The 22,883-nt window shown below is 36.9% G+C and overlaps 1 pseudogene; it reads right to left on the bottom strand.

Moving 5' to 3' along the window:
• Positions 1-4,429: 4,429 nt before the first annotated feature.
• LOC142523853 (uncharacterized) overlaps positions 4,430-22,883 on the bottom strand; it is a 28,637-nt pseudogene continuing 10,183 nt past the window's right edge.

Genomic DNA, 22,883 nt, shown 5'->3' with positions numbered 1-22,883 from the left:
TTTATTTTGTCATACTTCTTGTTATCTGTTGTTTCTACTAAATGCATAAAGAAAATCGAAGATAGTAATCAGTAGTTACGATTAATCAATTAAGCCAAGAACATTACGAAAATAAGAAAACTTATTCTCAGGCAGATGTTTTGTAAAGATATCTGCTGCTTGTTGATCAGTAGCGACATATTCCAGATGAATGTCCTCCTTCTGCACATGGTCTCTAATAAAATGATGTCTGATGTCAATGTGCTTCGTTTTGGAATGAAGTACTGGATTGTGTGTAATTGCTATAGCATTGGTATTGTCACAGAATATAGGTGATTCAGAGGCTTGAACTCCATAGTCCTTAAGTTGTTGTTGCATCCAAAGTAATTGAGAGCAGCAACTTCTAGCAGCAAGATATTTCTGCTTCTGCAGTAGACGTGGCTATGGAAGTCTGCTTTTTACTAAACCATGAGATCAACCTATCACCAAGAAATTGACAAAAACCACTGGTGCTTTTTCTACCAGTTTGCAACCTGCATAGTCAGCATCTGAATATCCAATAAGATTGAAAGAAGAATCATTGGGATACCATAGGCCGACATTTTGAGTATCCTTTAAATATTTCAAAATTAGTTTAGCAGCAATATAATGCGATTTCTTAGGGTTAGACTGAAATCTTGCAAAAATACAAACAGTAAACATAATATCAGATCTACTGACAGTAAGATATAACAATGAGCCAATAAGACCACGATACTGAGTTACCTCTACTGAAATTCCATTTTCATCTTTGTCTAGCTTAGTAGATGAACTCATTGGAGTAGAAGCAGCAGAGCATGTTTCCATGCCAAACTTTTTCAGTAGTTCCTTTGTGTACTTAGCCTGATTTATGAAGATTCCTGTATTGAGTTGCTTAATCTGCAGTCCTAGGAAGAATGTCAATTCTCCCATCATGCTCATTTCGAATTGTTCCTGCTTTATCTTAGCAAACTTTTCACACAATTTGGGGTTAGTTGACCCAAAGATAATATCATCAACATAAATTTGTACTAACATAATGTGATTATTTTTAATTAATGTGAATAAAGTCTTGTCTATTGTGCCGATGTTAAAATCATGATTACAAGGAATTGTGAAGGAGTGTCATACCAAGCCCTAGATGCTTTTTTCAAACGATACAAGGCTTTGTGTAATTTAAAAACATGATGCGGTAAAAAATGATCAATAAAACCTGGGGGTTGTTAAACGTAGACTTATTTTTGCAGTAGACCATTTAGGAAGACACTTTTCACATCCATCTGATAAATTTTGAAGATCTTGAAAGCAGCAAAGGCTAAGAATATTCTGATTGCTTCAAACCTTGCTAATAGAGCATATGTCTCATCATAGTCTATTCCTTCTTCTTGTCTGAAATCTTGAGCCACCAGTCTTGCTTTATTTCTAACCACACTACCTTCTTTATTTATCTTGTTTCTAAATACCGAACGAGTTCCAATAACTGCTTGATGAGATGGTCTAGATACAAGAAACCACACTTCATTTCTTTTAAATTGATTCAGCTCTTCTTGCATAACTTCAATCAAACTAGAATCCAGAAGAGCTTCTTCAATCTTCTTTGGTTCATCCTGAAAAATAAAAGAAGCATGCATATATTCATTTTTCATTTGCCTTCTGGTTCTTAATGGAGCAGCTGGATTTCCAATAACCAAAGATGGAGGGTGAGATTTTCTCCAAGCAAAAGAGTTTAAAGGGAATTCTTCCTGATTTAATGGATTCGGATCATGCTCAGGTAAAACAGTTGCAGGTTCTGGAATGTCAGCTGCTGGTTCTGGTACATCCTGTGGCTGAACAACTGGTTCTACCAGAGGAATGTCTGGTTCTGGATTTTGAGCATTTTCGACCCTTGGTTCTGCATCATCTTCACTATCCATGTTTTTAACCGTCGCTACTTTAGCGACGGTGTATCCGGTTTTTAACCGTCGCTAATTAGCGACGGTTTGGTCAAAAACTGTCGCTAATATTTATATTTTTTTGAATATTAACGGCGTACATTGCACGCTGCGGATATTTGTATTAACGGCGTACATATACACGCTGTTGATAATAGTATTAACAGTGTGCACATGGACGCTGCGGATAATCTTGAACTTTCAACAGCTTGCAACTTCACAGCGTGCAATGTGCCCCGCGGAAAGAGAATTTGCGCGCTGCGAAAAGCCATTTTTGTTGTAGTGCCAGTTCCAGATGAATTATGTCTAATCTGTTAAGTAGATTTGACATGTTAGAAATTCCAGGAGCACTGCTATCTTCATCAAAGACAACATGAATAGATTCTTCAACATTAAGAGTTCTATTATTGAAAATTCTATATGCTTTGCTTAGTGCTGAATATCCAAGAAATAGTCCAGCATCTGATTTTGAATCAAATGTAGACAAATAATTTTTACCATTATTATGCACAAAACATCTGTAACCAAACACATGAAAATATGATACATTAGGCTTACTCCCTTTCCTTATCTCGTATGGAGTCTGATTATGCCTCTTGTTGATCATGGTTCTGTTTTGTGTATGACACGCTATGTTGATTGCTTCTGCCCAGAAGCGCTGAGAGATGTCTGCATCTGCTAGCATTGTTCTAGCAGCTTCTTTAAGAGTTCTGTTTCTCCTCTCAGCTACTACTTTTTGTTGAGGCGTTCTGGCAGCTGAATATTTATGATGAATACCATGTTCATCCAAATAAAACTCAAGAATTTTGTTAGTAAATCCAGTGCCCCGATCACTTCTGATTTTAATGACAGAAACTGATTTTTCATTTTGAATCTTTTTCAGAAGCTTGATCACGAGGCTACTGGTTTGATATTTTCCAGTGAGAAATATTACCCAAGTAAATCTAGAAAAGTCATCAACAACAACAAGAGTATATTTCATTCCCCCTAAGCTTATGATAGGGATTGGACCGAATAAGTCCATATGCAATAATTCCAAACATCTTGATGTTGACTTACTACCTTTATTCTTGAAGCTAGATATCACTTGTTTGCCAAGTTGACATGCAGAACGTACATAATTCTTAACGAAATTAATATCAGGCAAACCATCAACTATGTTCAGCTTCTTGAGATTATTGATAGACTTGAAGTTAAGGTGATTCAATCTCTTGTGCCATAGCCAATGTTTATCACTAAGGGAGGCAACTAACATGTAGGAACATTAACATGATCATTGTTCCATGATACTTTGTAGGTGTTGCCTTCTCTTTTTTCGGTTAAGAATATAGACTCATTGTCATCTTTAACTGTGCAGATGTGCTTCTGAAAAGCTAGTGAGTAACCAGTATCACACAGTTGACTAATACTGATTAAATTGTAACAGAGATTTTCAACCAAAGGCACATCATTTATAGTGATATTACCATAGATAATCTTACCCTTACCCACGATTTTTCCTTTTGAGTTGTTCCCAAAAGTTATCTTTGGTCCAGTACAACTCATTATTTTTGAAAATAGAATCTTTTGTCCAGTCATATGTCTAGAACATCCACTGTCCAGATACCATGTAGAGCTGCTTATCTTGACTTTCTTCTACTGTTCCTACAAGAACAAGTTTTAGTATCTGATACCCAATCTATTTGGGTCCAAGCCTTATCAGTCCTTTAGGAACCCACATTTGTACAATTCTAGGTGACCTTGTACTTCGAGTATCTCCAGAGGTGTGTGCAACATAGGGTCTGTTATTTCTAACAGTATGCATTTTAGGATGTTCTTCCCTTCTATTTTTATCGTCTAATATGTATCTCATCTGGATTTCCTATCATTCTGCTTGTACTCCTTCTTCTTCTGGTTATCCTTCTTAGGTTTTGGGAAATGAGCAATAAAATGTCTGATTTTTCCACAGTTGAAGCAAGCCATATCACCAGGTGGTGATTCCTTCTTGAAGTTCCTGTTTGGGCTTTGGTATGCTCGGTGATTCTTCTTCATGAATCTGGAAAATTTCTTCATGAAGAGGGACATTGCATCATTGCTGATTTGTTCAGCAGTCTTGTCAGATGTGCTTTCAATAGCAGCAGTAGATGAAACATTTGAAACAATTGCATCAGTAGTAGTAGCAGTAGCTGCGAGAGCCTTGGTAGGTTGATTCGACAAGGGGTCTCTCCACTTCTTACTTCCAGCTCAAACTCAGAAACGTTCAAGTCTGCAAACAAGTCATGTAGTTCTAACTTGTTCCGATCTTTTGAGATTCTCATAGCCATTGTCTCTACGTCCCATTCCTTGGGTAAAGCTCTCATCACTTTGAGCGCCACTTTTCTATTGCGATGTTCCATTCCCAGAGCTGCTAGCTCATTTACCGAGCTGCTGAAACGTTCATCAAACTCGCTTAAAGTTTCTACAGCTTGCATCTTGAGATTTTCAAATTTTTTCATTGCCACAGACATCTTATTATCTTTTGTCTATTCATTTCCTTCACAAATCTGGATAAGTTTCTCCCAGATCACTTTGGCTGTAGGATACATCTTGATTTTGCTGAAGGTGTTTTTGTCAAGTGTTTTGTAGAGAATATCCTTCGCAACATTGTCTAAGTTTGCTTTCTTCTTTTCCTCGCTTGTCCATTCACTTCTTGGCTTTTCGAGCATATGTGGTGCACCATCAGTAATAGCAATAGCAGTATTAGGCTTTAGAATTTTCAATGGCCATCTTTGATGACAAACCACATGTCATCGTCTTGAGCTGCAAGATGAGCTTTCATTCTGATCTTCCAATCATCAAAATCTTCTTTTGAGAACATAGGGACTTTGCAGAAATTTGCCATTTCTGTTGTAAATTTTTAGAACAAGAATAGACTGCTCTGATACCACTTGTTGGGGATCGATATAGAGTTTAGAGGGGGGTGAATAAACTCGTTCCTTTGTTGGATGATTTTGCAAAGGGTGCTAGAATCCTGTTAGAGATTATAGCTTATCTTGTTCAAATAAATATCCAGTATATCACGATAAAAAGTGCGGAAACGATCTGATTGTATGAGGGTGAAAACAATCAAACAGTAGGCAGTAGACAGTGGTTGTTTCTGGAAGTTCGAAGATGAAATCTTCAACGTCTCCCCTTCTTCTGTTTCCAGAAGATAATACTAAAAGACTCTGGTTATTACAGTACAATTCTTGTACATACCCATTTCAATAGGACTTACCCTTAACCTACTGAAACTCTTAGTTTCACAACACAATAGAACGAACACAACAAAGTTCTGAAAAAAGATTCTTTTCCAGATTACAGACTCTTCTCAACAAGATGTAGTACAATGAATAGCTTGTGAAGAGATAACGAAACAACATCACAATATGATTTCAGAAGATTAGATAATTGCTATAACGAGTGTGCTGCTTTTCCGTATGTTGAGCTTGAAGATATAAAGTAGTTCCTTGATTGCTCAAAACAAGTTGGATAAAGAATGTGTTCTTTGATAACGATAAGCATTATTTTCTATATAGGATTGATCCTTATATATATAGAAACCTTGAATCCAACGTCTATAAACAAAACGGCTTCTTTGACTCTGAGTAAATCAGCTTTATCACCTAAAGAGGATCCTGCAGAAAACTTCAGAATAATCAGTCTTTGTTTCATACCAAAATTATCAAGGAGCGTTAAATTTCTTCGTACAACATTAATGGTGCAAGTAATACTAGTACTAGGTAAAGTAATGGTAACATTTAAGACTTGTAACTATCACATGAAAGAAGATAAGTTCTTCTTGTTTAAGCTAAGTTCTGCTTCTGCTTTTCTAAGTTCTGATTCTACTTTATATATGCCGTTAAGTACTCGAAAAGTACTGCTTCTGTTTAAGCGATATGAGAGCTTCTGCTTATTACACTATCTTCTGATTTAGCTATCACGGCCTATTGGTTTTGACTCTCATCACCACAATTAAATTAAGTCTAACACAAACACAGCGGAAGTTTTAAAAAATTTTATTTGACATTCAAATAATGTCTTTAGACACTCGTATAGTTTAAACAAAATTAAGCATTAATATGGTGTTTATGAATATAACTTTAGTGAAGTAATCACTTGGCACTAACTATTCCGGGGTTGGCAGAAATAGGTCTTATAATATTCCATATGAACGATCTTCTTGAAATCTTCTTCCTCCAATCAAGTCCACGACAGGAATATTTGTTCCTCCTCTAAATTGCATTGGAAAATTTATAGGATGTTTTTATCGTTTGAGAAAAAAAGATTAAACAACGGCTCAACAAACTTTTTTGAAGTGATCAAAATTTTGAAGAGAAATTGGAGGAGAATTTTCGAAAATTGCAACGAATGGAGGCTGGGGTTTGTTGCCTCCTTTTCAAATATTGAACTCTTAACCTAGTTTTCTTAATTATAGGTTTATGATTCCTTAATTAATATTAATGGGCTTGGTTAATTAATTTGATTAATCTAACTAGTTTAATTAATTAATATATCAATTTCGTTATGACTTTATTTAATTAGTATGTTGGACTTGTACTCCTACAAGCCTATTATGCATACTCTCATTACATTTAATGAAATCTTTTATAAACTCAACCTTTGAGTTTAATAATATAAACTCGCAATTTTCATAAATTCAACTCATTGAATTTATTATCTCCAAATTTTAATTATCATAAATTTAATTCTTTAAATTAATTATCATAAATTCTATTACTCGTGTAAGGTCCAAGAATTTACATTTACGTAACCTGAATGCATGCAATCTAGGGTTTTATTTAAATGACGTGTTTATTTATTTTTATGCATTTAATGTGTAATTATTGCATGATAGAATCCATTACATAATTATTTTAAAAGTTCATGTATTATGGTTTCTAAATACATTTCGCGCTCGATCGAGGAACGGAGACCGGGAAATTATCAGGAAAATTATTTTTATTACATGCTTAATTTTTATTTATTAATATAAGGTGTTTTAAGTGTATTTTTCTAAAATTGGGCCTTGTTGGGTATTTTTACCCGTCAGGGCATATTTTTAATTGGTACGCAAATTTTATCGAAGTGGAGGACTTTTTGAGGGCTCGAGTGATATTTTCAAAAATTTATCAAAATGAAATATTTTTCAGGAATGTGACAGGGCTTGTTGGGCCTATTTTTAAGTTTAGTGGGCTCTAGACCCATTTTTAACTTTTTAAAATTCAATTAAAGGCCCATTAGAGTTTAATATTCTATTTAATTACTCCCTAAGCTACCCTAAACCTAACCATAAGCATTATCAGCCATCTCTCCCACTCTCCAGCCGCCTACTTAACATGAGGAACCTTCAACAGCTTCAAGCCTTCGAAATTCTTCAATCAAGTTTCCTTCTCCGCTCTTTCGGTGCCTCCTCGACGTGCAAATCTCCTACTTTTCGAGCATAATTTATCAAGGCACGCACATAATTTTGTTTTCTTTTTATACACGCCATAATATTGCTGCTATACATATATGTAATTGCATGTGTTTCTTTCGGCCAGCATGGGTAAGGGCTTGAGGCAAGTTTTTGTCACTATTTTAGCATGTTGTGTTTTGTACTTACGAATTCATGATTTGTTGCAAGGGGACAGCTGAGTTGTGATGCCAAGGATGTGTTAAGGTTGAGAAGTAAGCTGTCAATAGGCTGGAGTTGATTTGTGGTGATGTACGCTTGAAGCCGTGAAGTTAGGGTTGTGCTTGGTTTGATTTTGGCGAGATCGAGTGAAGGGAGTGGAGCCGGTGGTGCAAGGGCCGATCCAAGGCTTAGATCAGACAATGATGGTCTGAGACATGGCTAAGGAGGGCTCGAACGCTGCTAGAGCCACCCTGAAGCCGATCGAACGTGGTCTAGGAGGGTTGGCCGCGAGTTGAGTTCTCTTGGGGATTAGCGATCGAGGGCGAGTTGAGGCTTGCATGGGAGTGTAGTCGTGGATTCAGCAGGTTTAGAGGGAGCCTAGGGTTGTCTAAGTGAGGTTGTTTAGGGGCTGGTCCCGTTAGGTGAAGGCTAGGATCGAAAATACGGGAAGTTGTGCGTCTAGGGTTTCGAGTGGTAGATTTGCAGATTTTCCAGCAATTTTCAGAAAGGGTTTGGGGGTCTTGCAAGGTCTAAAATTTTAGTGGCTGGTCTAGTAGATTTAAGATATGACTTGAGTTGAGAAAAATTTGGTTAAGATTCGGGTTGATTCGGATTAAAACCGGGACCCCCGTCCAAGTTTTCAAACGAATCGTTTAAGTTTTGGAACGAAACGAATCGTTTAAGTTTTGGAACGAGCTCTAGTTTACGTCTAAGAAACACTTTTAAAAAAAAATTTTGGGATGATTTAAGGAGTTTGATAAGCTTCGAAAAGGATCGAAATTTAGAGGTCCGGGGGTAAAATGATCATTTTGGGTTTCCAAGGGCAAAATGGTCATTTTTCACACGAGTCGATATTTTTGTCCCAGAAGCTCCCCGAGCACAATGTATCATGTTGTTTTTAATGTTTATGCATCATGATCATGATTTTTATGAATTTATGTAATATACATTACATGCTTGGTTTTAAGAAAACTTGTGCATGTGAATGATTTTGATAAGTGATGATGTTTTGAAGGATGTGAATTAGGTGTGGCTATCGAAGTATATGTAAATGCTTAAGACTTATATATAAATGATGATGATAAGGCCTAGGCACAGTGGATGGGTAATACTGTCTCTGATCTTCGACAGCCGTCGGGTACTGCGGTTTTATGTATGATGGATTCATCGTAAATGATGAATGATGTACGACAGTCACAACTAATGAAATGAATTCACCAAAGGAAATGATGTATAATGATGAATGATGAGTTGTTTTGACATGTAATGATTTAATATGGCACGTCTGCATTTACGCTTTTTAAATGCATGAAAGGTATGTTGATTACAGTATATTTTCACTGCTGTGTGCTATGTATACGTACATGTTATTTCTGGTACAGGTGTGTTGAGTCTTTAGACTCACTAGGCATGTGTGATGCAGGTGAGCATGTTTTTGAGGGGACTGAAGGTGCCGAACTCTGAGTCGGCAGGATTGAATGTGCGTGCACGACCCGAGGAACAAATTTCTTCCGCACATGATGTTTTTATGAGTTTTCAGAGGACATGAGCATCTTTATACAATGTTTTTTCATACGCTGCTGATTTTTTTTAGAATTTTTACTCGTTTGTGTTTACACATATTTTGTTGGATGAGCTTGGTCATTTTAAACTGCTCTAGTTTTACTGTCAAATTTTTAAAATTATTTTAAAATGATATATTTTTCAGTGGAGTGCATGCATGTAAAATATTTGAATGGGATTTTCGAAGGTGAGCCTTTTAAAAAACAATTTCCGCATTTTAAATACGAAGATGTTTCAATTTGAATTTACTATCTCGTTATTTTATATATAAATTTAACTCATTGAATTTATTATCTCAAATGGAACAGATGATCCGGTGCTTGTGTGAGCCTCAATAGTTCAGGGATAAAGCTAGCCGTGGATTCATAACATTTTGTGATTCAGGACATTTTCCTTTGTTTGAAACAGAATTTCGGAAGTTTGAAAAATTGAGCGTTTAATAGATTGAACTAACTGATCAAGAAGACTGATAGAAATTGATATAAATATGCAAACTATCGGTTGCCCATAACTATAGATTAGTACGAAGATTTTCAAAGGCAACTAAACTAACAAACTAAACTACACAGACAACTGACTGATCAGTTGGAATTGATCAGTTACTACAATCAGTTGTGAGCTTATCAGCTACATCCTATCAGCTGATCTTTCAGCAGTACACGTCATCAGTTAAGGAAAAGGACTTTCAACCGATAACTATACAAAAGCTGACTGCAACAAGTAGTGGGATAGCCGCATTTTAGAAAAGCTGCAGTGTACGACTATCAGAAGAATGTTGACATGGCAAACAACAGATAGAAAGTTTCAAATCATATTCAATATTACCGTTGGAGGCAAAGCCCATAAGTAACAGAGAAGAGCAGCTGAGAATAGCATATCTTTCTAAATCAACACGATTGATATACTATTCTATCAACTGAGCTGTTACTCTGTTGAAATCTTTGCAAATTTCAAAGCTCACGCTTATTTTATACATTCATAGCATTCAAGGCTATACTTCGAGCTTATAAGCACAAACTGTTATTATTATAATACTTGATCTTGAAGAGATCAGTTGTACTAAATAATTTTAGTCCAATTGAGTACTGTAAACTTGTTCGTAACTAAGAGTTTCAATTTGGCATTGTTAAGTCCAAAACTGAAGTGGGTCTGTACAACTCTTTGTATCGATCAAAGTCTTTTAGTGAATATCCTATCTTTGTGATAGAAGGGGTGATGTAGCAGTGTTTGAAATCTCCGAACATCCATAAAATCTTGTGTCTTCTTATTTCAGTTTTATTCTATCTATCAGTCAGTTTGTTTCCGCACTTTTATTGTTAACTGATTAATATCGACTTACAAGATTCCCAAGTATCAGTTTATCACTAAACTGACTCATAAAAAGAGAAAATGTTGTGAAAATTTTTAGTGTTTATTCAACCCCCTTTCTAAACACTCTTTCACCTTTACACGATCCTATCAAGTGATATCAGAGCAGTTGAATCCTGTTCCTGAATATTCCAATATACAAACTGATTACCATGTCTTCATTCAACAAAATTCAAATGTTCTCCAAAGAGGATTTTGATGATTGGAAAATCAGAATGCAGGCTCATCTAGCAGCACAAGACGATGACATGTGGTACATTATTGCAGACGGACCCATGAAAATATTAGAGGCAAACACTGCTGTTGCCATAACTGATGGGGCACCACATCGAATTGAAAAACCCCGAGATGAATGGACAGCTGAAGACAAGAGAAAAGCCAACTTGAACAATGTGGCTAAAGACATTTTGTACGAAACGCTGGATAAAGTCACTTTCAGCAAAATAAAAATGTGAAAAACTGCTAAGAAAATCTCGAAGAAACAGATTCAGCTCTACGAAGGCAATGAGCAAACCAAGGAGAATAAACTTTTTGTGCTGTTCAAAAATTCGACAATATCAAGATGAAGATTGGAGAATCCATGCACGAATATGATGAAAGAATAAGTAGCATAGTAAATGAACTGAATGCACTCGGAAAGGTGTATTCAAATAAAGAGGTAGCACTGAAAGTAGTTAGAGGTCTTCCAAGGAATGGGATGGTAAGACCATGGAAATGCGAGAATCAAAGGACCTGAACAATGTCGAACTTCATGATTTTTTTGCTGAATTAAAAGCCTACGAGTTTGAGTTGCAAACCAAAGAAGGGGAACCTTCCACACCAGCTCCTACAACTGCCCTAACTGCTGTCAAACTGGAACCAACTGGTTCAGTTGACAAATCTGCTGATCAGTTAAGTAATGACGTTATGTCATTATTTTTCAAAACGTTTGGAAGATTTATGAGAAGAAATCAAGGAAACTTTCAAAGACAATATCAGAGAAATAACTCCAAGGAAGAACCTAATACTTGCTACAACTGTGGCAAAGCTGGTCACTTTTTTGCTGACTGTCCTAAGCCAAATAAGGACAGTCAAGGCTTAACTGAAAATGGAAGAAATATTACGAGCATAATAGAAGAACTAAGGATGATAAGAAATCATATAGAAAGAAACATGAGGTGCTTCTAGCAGAAGAAAGCAAGTCCAAATGGTCATAATCTGACAGTGATTATTCAGAACCTGAGAGCTTGAGCTGCTCTACTGATGATGATGAGGAGGTAAAGTGTCTTATGGCTGATGATACAAAACTGGAGTAAACCAGTCAACATGTATTCGACTTTAGTTCAAATGACTTCACATGAGATGAACTTATTTCTACACTTCATGACATGATCAATGAGTATCAAGAGATTGCCCTATCTTTTGAGAAGGCCAGAGCAAAGCAGACTGATCCCAAAGAAGATAAAACTGAAACTAATGAATCAGTTGATCTGTTGAGTCTTAAACGGGAGATTGCTGAGTTGAATGCTGAAAGAAGCAAGAATCAATCTATGATTCAGCAGTTAATGCTTGAGAATTCAAAGAAAACTGAGCTTATTAAGACATGGAATAAATCATCTGTTGCACTAGATGAAATACAAGATAAGAAAAAATTAGTTATTGAGAAAACTGGTTTAGGGTTTAGCAACCAAGATGAAACTTTCACAAGTGGTACTCAGCCAAAACTGAACATGGACAAAGGGAAATATATTAACTTTCTAAAATTAGTTGTGGTACAAGAACAACCTGAGCCAAGTAAACATGTTGTAAAGCCTATTGAAAATAAGAACAAGGCTAGAAGGTATTGTATTGGTTATAGCCCAAAAATTTCAACTGATCCACAAAGTCAGTCACCAAAAAGGTTCAACAATAAATACCTGAACTATTCAATTGTCTACTTCAATTACTATAACAGTAAGCCAGTTCAGAGAAGATATCGGCTGAACAACCAGTTGAACAAGGATAAAACTCATATTGCTTCATCTGCACACTACATGTAGAGCCCAAAATCAGTACACGAAAAACCCATGGATTTGTTTAATTGTTAAATTATTTAATTAAGTTTAAAATGATTTTAGTGATGCATGATTCATTAATTTATATTATTTTAAATTATTTATGTTAATGTGATGCACGTTAAAATGCTTCTTGAGTTTCATGTTCCGGGCGATTATTCGATGAGGGATCGAAGAAATGAGACCGCGACGATTTGGATGATTTGTAAAATTTGGTATTTTATTCAAAGTCAAGAAAGTGTCATTTTAAATGATTTAATTAGTTTTTAGCATTTTTAAAGCCTAATTTAATTATTAGGTGATTTTACGATTTTTAAACTTTTAAGGATTTAACGCTTGTGCATTATATTCCAAATTAGGGGATTTTATTAAAGTTAGAAGGGGTTAACATTTAATTAATTTGTTAATTATTAACTAAGCAATTTTATTGTTGAGCCTAAAATCAGTAAACATAAAACACATGCATTTACTTAATTGTTAAATTATTTAATTAAATTTAAAATGATTTTACCGATGAATTATTTATGAATTTGCATTATTTTAAATTATTTATGTTTTTGTGATGCACGTCAAAATGTCTTCTTGAGTTTCATATTTCAGGCGATTATTCGATGCGGGATCGAGGGAAAGAGACCCGCGACGATTTTGGTGATTTTAAAACGTGTTATTTTATTTTAAGTTAGGAATGACGCATTTTAAATGATTTATATAGTTTTTAGCATTTTAAAAGCCTAATTTAATTATTAAGTGATTTTATGATTTTAAACTTTTAAAGATTTGTCAATTGTAAATTTTATTTTAAATTAAGAGATTTTTAGAAAAGTGAGTAGGGGGTCAGCATTTTAATTAGAATTTTTAATTGGCATGTTAATTGGCTAATTAAGCAATTTTATACCCTTAATTAAATTAAAACTCATGTACACACACTTATGCACACACACACTCACGTTCACACACACACACATTTCATGACATTCTCATTTCATTTTTTAAAAAATAAAAACCTAGGGTTCTATGTATAGCAGCTCCCGCCCCCTTTCTCTGCAATTTTCCAGCAATCGATCGCCCATTTTTCTTCAAGAAAATCGTGCCACGTTCGTCCTGGATCAACCCTGGCACCTTCCCCGCTTCGATATCGTCGTTTCAGAATTTTTAAAAATCAAAGACATGTATAATCTATTGTTTCAGCTTTGATCTCGTCATATTACGTGTTGCAATGTTTATTATGCGTGAAAATCCATGTATGTTGTGAAAAAATTTGAGTAAAAACGTTTGAAATGATTTTTTTGGATCAAAATTTTTAAATCTAAAAACGTGTCTGCTGTAATTTCGATTACTGAGAAAATTCGGTCGATTTTCTGGAACGGTTTTCAACATATAAAACGCAGTACTTTTTGATAACTTCGATTTGACAGTAAATTATTAATTTTTGGACGAGAAACGAATGAGTTATGATTGTTTTTATGAGAGTGCATAAACTGCGATTTTATGAAAATGCGTTCTTGACGTGTTTTTAAGTTTATTTTTGCAGGCTTCGTGGGGGATCCTTGGGTGATCGCTGGTGCGCTTAAGTATATTGAGTATGAGTTTGGGATGATGTTTTGTGCTTCGTTTCATGTCGATAGACAATTGGTTGCATCAAAAGTCGTAGGAAATGTTTGGTGTCAACATGTCGTATTCAAGGGTTGTGTTGCGTTGTTTGTTGTGTGTCGTTGTTTTTGGGCGTTGTGTGAGTTTGAAACATTGCCATAGCGTCCTAGGTTGAGTCTCGTTGCATCGGTTTGAGTCGATAAAGCGTGGCTTAGAGTTTGCCTCAAATTGGAGCTTTTTGGGTTGAATGAGCGCAGAACTAGCGCTGCAGCGCACTTGAGGAGCGCCGCAGCGCCTGGCATTTGCATGTCCGAGCGCTGCAACACTGCCTGGAGGTGCCACAGGGCTAGGGCTGCAGCCCTTCTAGTGCTGCAGCGCTAGAGCCTAGCGCCTAGGCGCTTGAATATGATTTTTAAACCACTATTTTAGGCTCATGTCTTCTATGTTATAGGAAATGTGCACACATCATTTTAGGATTTGTTTCGAGAGTTGATGGACGTTTAGTACGATGATTAACGAGATGAATTCCCGAGCGATTTAGAATGTCATAAGAAATTTGTCATTTCAGGTGGTGAGCACGACTATTACGTCTAACCTATGGACAAATTAAGTGTATGTAATCATGTTAGTATGTGCAGCAGTGGCCCCAAGTGAGACCCAATGAATCCCTCAACACCATGTAGGTACGGTCGACATGCAAAAGAAAATATTTTATATTTTTGAGGTATGCTAAATGTGTTGTGACCAATTATGAACGGGTTTGGAAGTCGGTGAACTTGGCCGATGACCTCTCCATCGGTCCACCCCGGTAAAGCATGACCGGCTTTAGATCAGGAATGGAAAGCGGTAAAGCATGACGAGGGACCAATTCACCTGGTACAGCATGACCAAGGATCTCATGTATGTGGTAGTCTATTTTTCCTGCCAGCCCAGTACTGTGCTTTAGTCTGATCAGACGCATTTATATATGGGTCACTTGTTTCGAAACATAACTCTACGCAAAATGATGAAGTTTATGCATGTTCAAGTATGTATGATGCAAGCAGGTTTATGAAAAGTTTTATGTGAAAGGGGATCGATTTTAGGTGTTCGAAATCGCAACGGAAGCTCAAAATGTTTTTCATCTCATGAAAACCGAAAAATATTAGAAGAAAAATCTTGAAAAATTCGAACACCATGTACTAGTGTATAGCAAATACAAAACACAAAATGTCATACATAGGGTGTTAAGAAAATCTTTACCTATCAATCTTAAGAGATTGATGATGGCTCCAACTAAGGTGTAAACACCTTAGCTCTTGAATGGCAAGAAGATCTTCAAGCCTCCTCCTTACTTCAAAATTAGGCCCACCACTAACTAGCTAGAACCCTTCTTATTTTGCACTATAAAAATAAGAAGATTTTTCAAAGAGAAGTGATTTCTTTCCTCAACAATTGAAGAAGAACATTGAGAGAAAATTCAAGGTAAAAACCCCTCAATATTTCGGCCAACATAGAGTGAATGGGGGGAAGGAAGACTAGTCTTGGTAGTGGGAAAAGCTAAAACACCTTTTAGCATGCCAAGCTTTGGAGATCGAAAAAGTATTCTCCAACCCTTCACCTCTCATGCATGCAAATCTTATTTGATTTTTAACAATTAAAAATCCATGGACTTAATTTAATTATCTTAAACATATTTGAGACTAATTAAACATTACTTGAATTTACTAAAGTCTACTAGTTAAATAATTATTCCAATTGGACTCTACAAGACCTAATGTTATTTAATTAATTCAACACTTAAATTAATTTAATTATTTGGACTCTACTAGGTCCACTAGTGTTTAATTAATTCAACACTTGAATTAATTTAATTTAGTCCATAATAATGTTTATGAAAATCACAATTTTCAAATACATTATTTGTTTGGCCAAGTTTTAATTTAGGAATACATTCATAAATTAAAAATTACATTTCTCTCATAGAAGTCATACTTCTATTTTTCATTACGCTTATAAACTCATTTATAAGCCATTCAACACTTTGAACTATTTTACTTCTCAACGGGATCTAGAAAGCTAGTACTTGTGTGGCCCTCAATGGTTCATTGATACAACTAGCCGTGGGTTCACATCTCCATGTGATTCGGACTAAACGTGTCCTTATACGAGCATACCCCAATTGCTCCATTCTTACTTATCAACTCCTTGATAACAAGAATGTCAGAGCTCAAGTCTGATAGTACCCAACCAATCATGTTAAACGCCTAGCAGCATCGCTTACATGATTCCCTAGGTATCAAATGATAGTGCCTGCAAGAACCATTCAATTATGGTTAGCGTACAATACGGTCCCTTCAACTCATATATCCCGACTGATTCGACAACCATTGGTTTATCGAGAGTTGTCAATGAATCGATACTATATGTCATGTCGTAGTTGCATCGATGGTGTAATCTATGAAACCCCTTTCATAATTACCACCATATTCTGATCAGAGATTTCAACGTACATACACATGAGAACACATTGGATATCCATACCCGAAGGTAAGCGGTGAATCCCCGACTACAATTCATCGAGTCCTATATGTTTTGACAGAACACCCAACCTTGCCACCTGATGACCCCATGAGAGTCGGTAAACAAGTCAAAGTGTAATTCTAGCACATAGAGTCTCAATGTTGTCCCGGGTCATAAGGACTAATGGTGTACAACCATAAACCAGGACGTTTCCACTCGATAAGTGAGAACCACTTGGAAAGTCCTTTATGGAGGGTTGTTCAGTGCACTCTACCAGGAGCACCTATCTGCATGCTCGGACATCACAATGTCCCCTACCAATAAAACATGGTACTCACATCGCAGATACTAATCTAGAACTCGAGCGGCCTATATCCTTCTTAGCGGCGGCTGAATCGACTAGGAACTGTTTAGAAAATACAATATTCCAAACATGAGTTTCATGATACTCATCATATGAGCATCTCATATTCTTTCTACTATTTGTATATTCAAGGGCTTTATCTATGCAACTAGCATGGGTATTCAGATAAAGATGTGCCAATAATAATTTCAAATATTATTAAAATAAAGATTGTTTATACATAGAGTTTCATTGTGAACACTCGGCCAACACTTGGCTCGACGGGCACCTACTCTAACAATCTCCCACTTGCCCTAGAGCCAACTACCCATATGCTTCAAACCCATCAATTCGCGATGCTACCTGAATAATGGTCCAGGTAAAGGCTTAGTTAGTGGATCAGCAACATTATCTGCGGATCCGACTTTGTCAATCGAGACATCTCCTCTTTCCACAATCTCTCAGAGGATGTGGTACTTTCTCAATACGTGTTTGAATTTCTGATGAGATCTTGGCGCCTTTGCTTGAGCTATAGCTCCCGTGTTGTCGCACAACACCGGGACAGGAGCAACTCCATTAGGAATGATGTCCAACTCTTGGACGAAATTCCTTATCCAAACAGCCTCCTTTGCTGCATCTGATACAGCAATGTATTCGGCCTCAGTGGTGGAATCCGCAGTACTGTCTTGCTTGGAACACTTCCAAGAGACAGCAGCACCATTGAGCATGAATACGAACCCAGAGGTTGACTTCGAGTCATCGATATCGCTTTGGAAGCTAGAGTCGGTATAGCCTTCAAATTTCAGTTCTCCACCCCCATAGACCAAGAACAACTTATTGGTCCTTCTCAAATACTTGAAGATGTCTTTCACAGCTTTCCAATGTGGAAGACCAGGGTCCGATTGATATCTACTCACTACACTCAGTGCAAAAGCCACGTCAGGACGTGCAGATATCATCCCATACATGATGCTACCAATTGCAGATGCATAAGAAATGCTTGTCATCGCCGCTATCTCCGCATCATTCTTGGGAGACATAGACTTGGATAGGGACACGTCATGACACATTGGTAGATGTCCTCTCTTGGACTCATCCATCGAGAACCGCTTCACGATGGTATCAATGTATGTGGACTGGGTGAGACCAAGCAATCTTTTCGATCTATCTCTATAGATCTGTATTCCCAATACAAAAGATTCTTCACCCAAGTCCTGCATCGATAACTTACTCGCTAACCATATCTTAGTTGATTGCAACATTCCTACATCATTCCCAATGAGTAGAATGTCATCAACATACAACACCAGGAATGTCACAGCACTCCCACTGACCTTCTTATACACACAGGGTTCCTCAGGATTCTTAGTAAAATCAAACTCTTTGATTGTACTATCGAATCTAAGGTTCCAACTCCTAGATGCCTGCTTTAGACCATAAATAGATCTATGAAGTTTGCATACCATATGCTCACTTCCGACAGATGTAAACCCTTCAGGTTGAGACATGTAAATCTCTTCCTTAATATCCCCATTAAGAAAGACTGTCTTGACATCCATCTGCCATATCTCATAGTCATACCATGCAGCTATGGCTAGCAATATCCTTATGGACTTGAACATTGCAACTGGAGAAAGTGTTTCCTCAAAGTCAACTCCTTGTCTTTGAGTATATCCTTATGCCACCAATCGCGCCTTGAAGGTCAATACCTTCCCATCCGCCCCAAGTTTCCTCTTGTAAATCCATTTACACCCTATAAGAACAATTCCATCAAGTGGATCCACGAGATTCCACACTTGGTTCGAATGCAAGGAATTCATCTCAGATTCCATCGCTTCAAGCCACTTGGATGAATCGACATCAGATAACGCTTCCTTGAAGGTCCTTGGATCACATCCATGGTTAGGCTCATCATGGCCCTCTTCAAGAAGCAGACCATACCTCATAGGTGGTCTCGAGACTCTCTCGGATCTTCTAGGAGCTTGTATATCCTCTCTTGGCTCTTCGGGTGTGGGTTTTATAATTGTGGGTGTCTCTCGAACCTCTTCGAGTTCTATCATCTCCCTTTTTCTATCCAATAGAAATTTTTTTTCCAAAAAGGTTGCATTCCTAGAAACAAACACCTTTGTTTCTTGGGGATGATAGAAGTAGTATCCAACATAATTCTTTGGATATCCCACAAAGTAACATAAAATGGATCGACTATCCAATTTATCTCCCACTACCTGTTTCACATAAGCAGGGCACCCCCACATTCTAAGATAAGAATATTTGGGAGGCATACCCATCCATATCTCATATGGTGTCTGCCTTTGAATGGACATTTAGTGGAGTATCTTTCAATTTTAAGTTATAGAGATCGTTTTCAAGTTCACCAGTACCAATCAAACATTCATTCCTGTAAATGTTGCAAACACCTTTGCTAAATAAACAAGAATATCCATTTTTATCAGCATAGAAATGGAAACAATGTTTTTTACAAAGTTAGGTACAAACAAAACATCTCATAAAATTAACTTAAAACTATTGTTCTACAATAAGTAAACATCTTCAACAGCCTTGGCAGCAACTCTTGCTCCATTGCCCATCCTCAAGAAGGTCACACCTTCCCTAAGCTTCCTACTTCTTCCCATCACCTGTAAATCATTACAGAGATGTGAGCCACAACCGGTATCTAATACCCAAGAAGTAGAGTTAATTGAAATGTTTACTTCAATTTAGAACATACCGTTTCCAGAACTCTTCTGGGCAAGATATTCCCTCCAGTTACGCCTCCAATGTCCAGGCTTCTTGCAGTGATGACATACATCAGCAGTCTTGTCAGCCTTAACTGGTGTGGCTGCCTCAACGGGATTCGTAGATTGCCTCATCAAGGGCACGTTCTTCTTGGGACGTTGGAAAGAACGCTTCTTTCCCTTCCCATGTGGATCAATCTATGTATCAGATGAAGAACCCACATAAAGAACCAGCTTCTCTTTCTTGATAGTGGACTCAAAGGTCATAAGCATGTTCACCAACTCCTCAAGGGTCGGCTCCATATTGTTCATGTTGAAGTTCACCACAAAAGGATCAAATGAGCTAGACAGCGATAACAGCAACACGTCGGTGGTCAACTCCGAAGGCAACATTAGATCCATGCCAACGAGCTTGTCCACGAGCCCAATCAACTTCAGGCCATGCTCATGGACCGAGGCCCCATCTCGCATGCGCAAAGTGATCAGCTCCTTGACGGTAGCATGCCTAAGAGGCCGTGTTTGCTCACCAAAGAGCTCCTTGAGATGCAAATGAATGTCAGCAGCACTCTTTGCATCCTCAAAACGCCTCTACAGCTCATCATTCATAGAAGCCTGCATATAACACCTGGCTTTCAAGTCATGGTCACACCATTCCTTTTAAGTCTGCAATTCCTCAGGAGTGCAGTCAATCGGAGCCTCAACAGGGGGCGACTCAGTCAATGTATATGCTTTTCTTTCCGAATTCAAGACAATTTTTAGGTTTCTTAGCCAAGTGAGGTAATTAGGTCTGGTTAATACGTGTTTGTCGAGTATTGTAGATAACGGATTGCGAATCGAAGACATTATCAAAAATTGTACTGAAAAGTATAACAGATAAATGTTAATGACTATTTTAAAATATTTAATAAGATATAAAGTATGGACTTTTACTTTATAAATGTTTACCCCCACTGTTTTGACATCTTTCACTACCCTCTAATGAAAACGAGAAACTCCTTTCCTCAGTAGGTACGTAAGGTCCAATTAGCGAATTATGATCCCGAATAATATCAGCCAATCACAATTCCTAAAAGGTAGTTTCCAATTGCATCTCAATGCAACCCTCTACGTAAAATTTTGTCTCACGTTTGATTAGGACCCAATAATATGACGTCGTTCATCTTCATGTGTCAAGCCTTACCCATCGATGTTGAACCTTAATGGACGGTCGCCATGAGTTCCCCTAATAATATGAGCCGAAATCATGGGAGTTCCACGTAGTTCACATCACCATGTCAATGGATGTCACAGCTTTCCGGCACCCAGGGTCCCCCCAATAATATGAGCCGAGCCCCGAGTACGGGTAGCGTTCATCATGCACTCATTGTCGATGGAAGACATGGAAATTATAAAAAAATTTATAATTCCCCTTTTCGGGCTTGATATTAATTTTGAATCTTATTCAAAATGAGAGTTTTTAATTTTAAAAGGTCTCATCATTAATTTTATTTAAAAGCTCGCCATGTTTGAACGTATGTTTGCCGAATTCATGCAACTTTGTTATTATCATAATAATAACGCACATACTCATTATTTATAACATATCATGCATATATTATAAACAGTAAACAAACAAGGATGATCAATCGCCCGAATACTAATGGCCCGTGTGAGCTAAACACGGGCCTAGGTCCAATCCTAGGGAAATGCATGGGATGCAAATGCAACTATTACATTAGCTTCCAATATTTACATGTCTTCGATCTTCATAATCATCATGGCCACCATCTTCCAATCTTGATCATCCACTATACTAATATTTACAAATAAATATCCATGGCAAATAGGGATACATCTCATGGGGGTGGGAACGGGCCATAAACCAAGCCCACTTTAAATTTGATAATTATTACAATCATTCAACACAAAATATCCTAGCATACACCTAGCAAATTGGGCTTGGCCTTTTGATAATCCTTCATGCATAATATCACATATCATACACCATCAATTAATTATCACAATAATTAATTGATCCAATATTATATATCTTGATCCAATCACTAACCGCCACGATTATAAACTAAATTAACAAAGTATACAAACACCTTTGTCTACTTTCCAATTAATTTATTTATAACCGAATTTCTTGTAAATCACAATTTACTATAAATAATTAAAGTCCAACTTCAATTATTTATTTTATGAGAGAATATTTGCAACTTTTGTAATTTTAAACTTAAGGGCAAAAAAAAAAAAACTCATTTTTCACCAAAAACATTTTGGCCAATTTAAAATTCACAAATATGTTAGCCATCCAATGGCCCAAAAACTCAAGGCCCATGACACTTTGATAATCCAAAACACTTTTGGAAACCCTAGTCGTCATCACCGTCGCCGGATTCCGGCCAACATGCAAATTTTTTTTTTTAATTTTGAGGGGACGTTCGGGCAGCCCCTCAGGCTGCCCTTGCTGCCCGAAATATGCCCCAAAAACGCCTTGATTTTGTTGCAAAAATTTCATCTCATGCGGTTAGAAATCGACCTCAATATAATATTATGTATATGCTACAAAAACTAGTACCCTTAGCTCATGATACCACTTGAAAGGGGATCGATTTTAGGTGTTTGAAATCGCAACGGAAGCTCAAGATGTTTTTCATCTCATGAAAACCGAAAAATATTAGAAGAAAAATCTTGAAAAATTCGAACACCATGTACTAGTGTATAGCAAATACAAAACACAAAATGTCATACATAGGGTGTTAAGAAAATCTTTACCTATCAATCTTAAAAGATTGATGATGGCTCCAACTAAGGTGTTAACATCTTAGCTCTTGAATGGCAAGAAGATCTACAAGCCTCCTCCTTACTTCAAAATTAGGCCCACCACTAACTAGCTAGAACCCTTCTTATTTTGCACTATAAAAATAAGAAGATTTTTCAAGGAGAAGTGATTTCTTTCCTCAACAATTGAAGGAGAAAATTGAGAGAAAATTCAAGGTAAAAACCCCTCGATATTTCGGCCAACATAGAGTGAATGGGGGGAAGGAAGACTAGTCTTGGTAGTGGGAAACGCTAAAACACCTTTTAGCACGCCAAGCTTTGGAGATTGAAAAAGTAGTCTCCAACCCTTCACCTCCCATGCATGCAAATCTTATTTGATTCTTAACAATTAAAAATCCATGGACTTAATTTAATTATCTCAAACATATTTGAGACTAATTA

The sequence above is a fragment of the Primulina tabacum genome, chromosome 14 (assembly GCF_025594145.1).
Source record: "Primulina tabacum isolate GXHZ01 chromosome 14, ASM2559414v2, whole genome shotgun sequence".
Taxonomy (NCBI): domain Eukaryota; kingdom Viridiplantae; phylum Streptophyta; class Magnoliopsida; order Lamiales; family Gesneriaceae; genus Primulina; species Primulina tabacum.
This window is presented reverse-complemented; position numbering and strand designations above follow the sequence as displayed.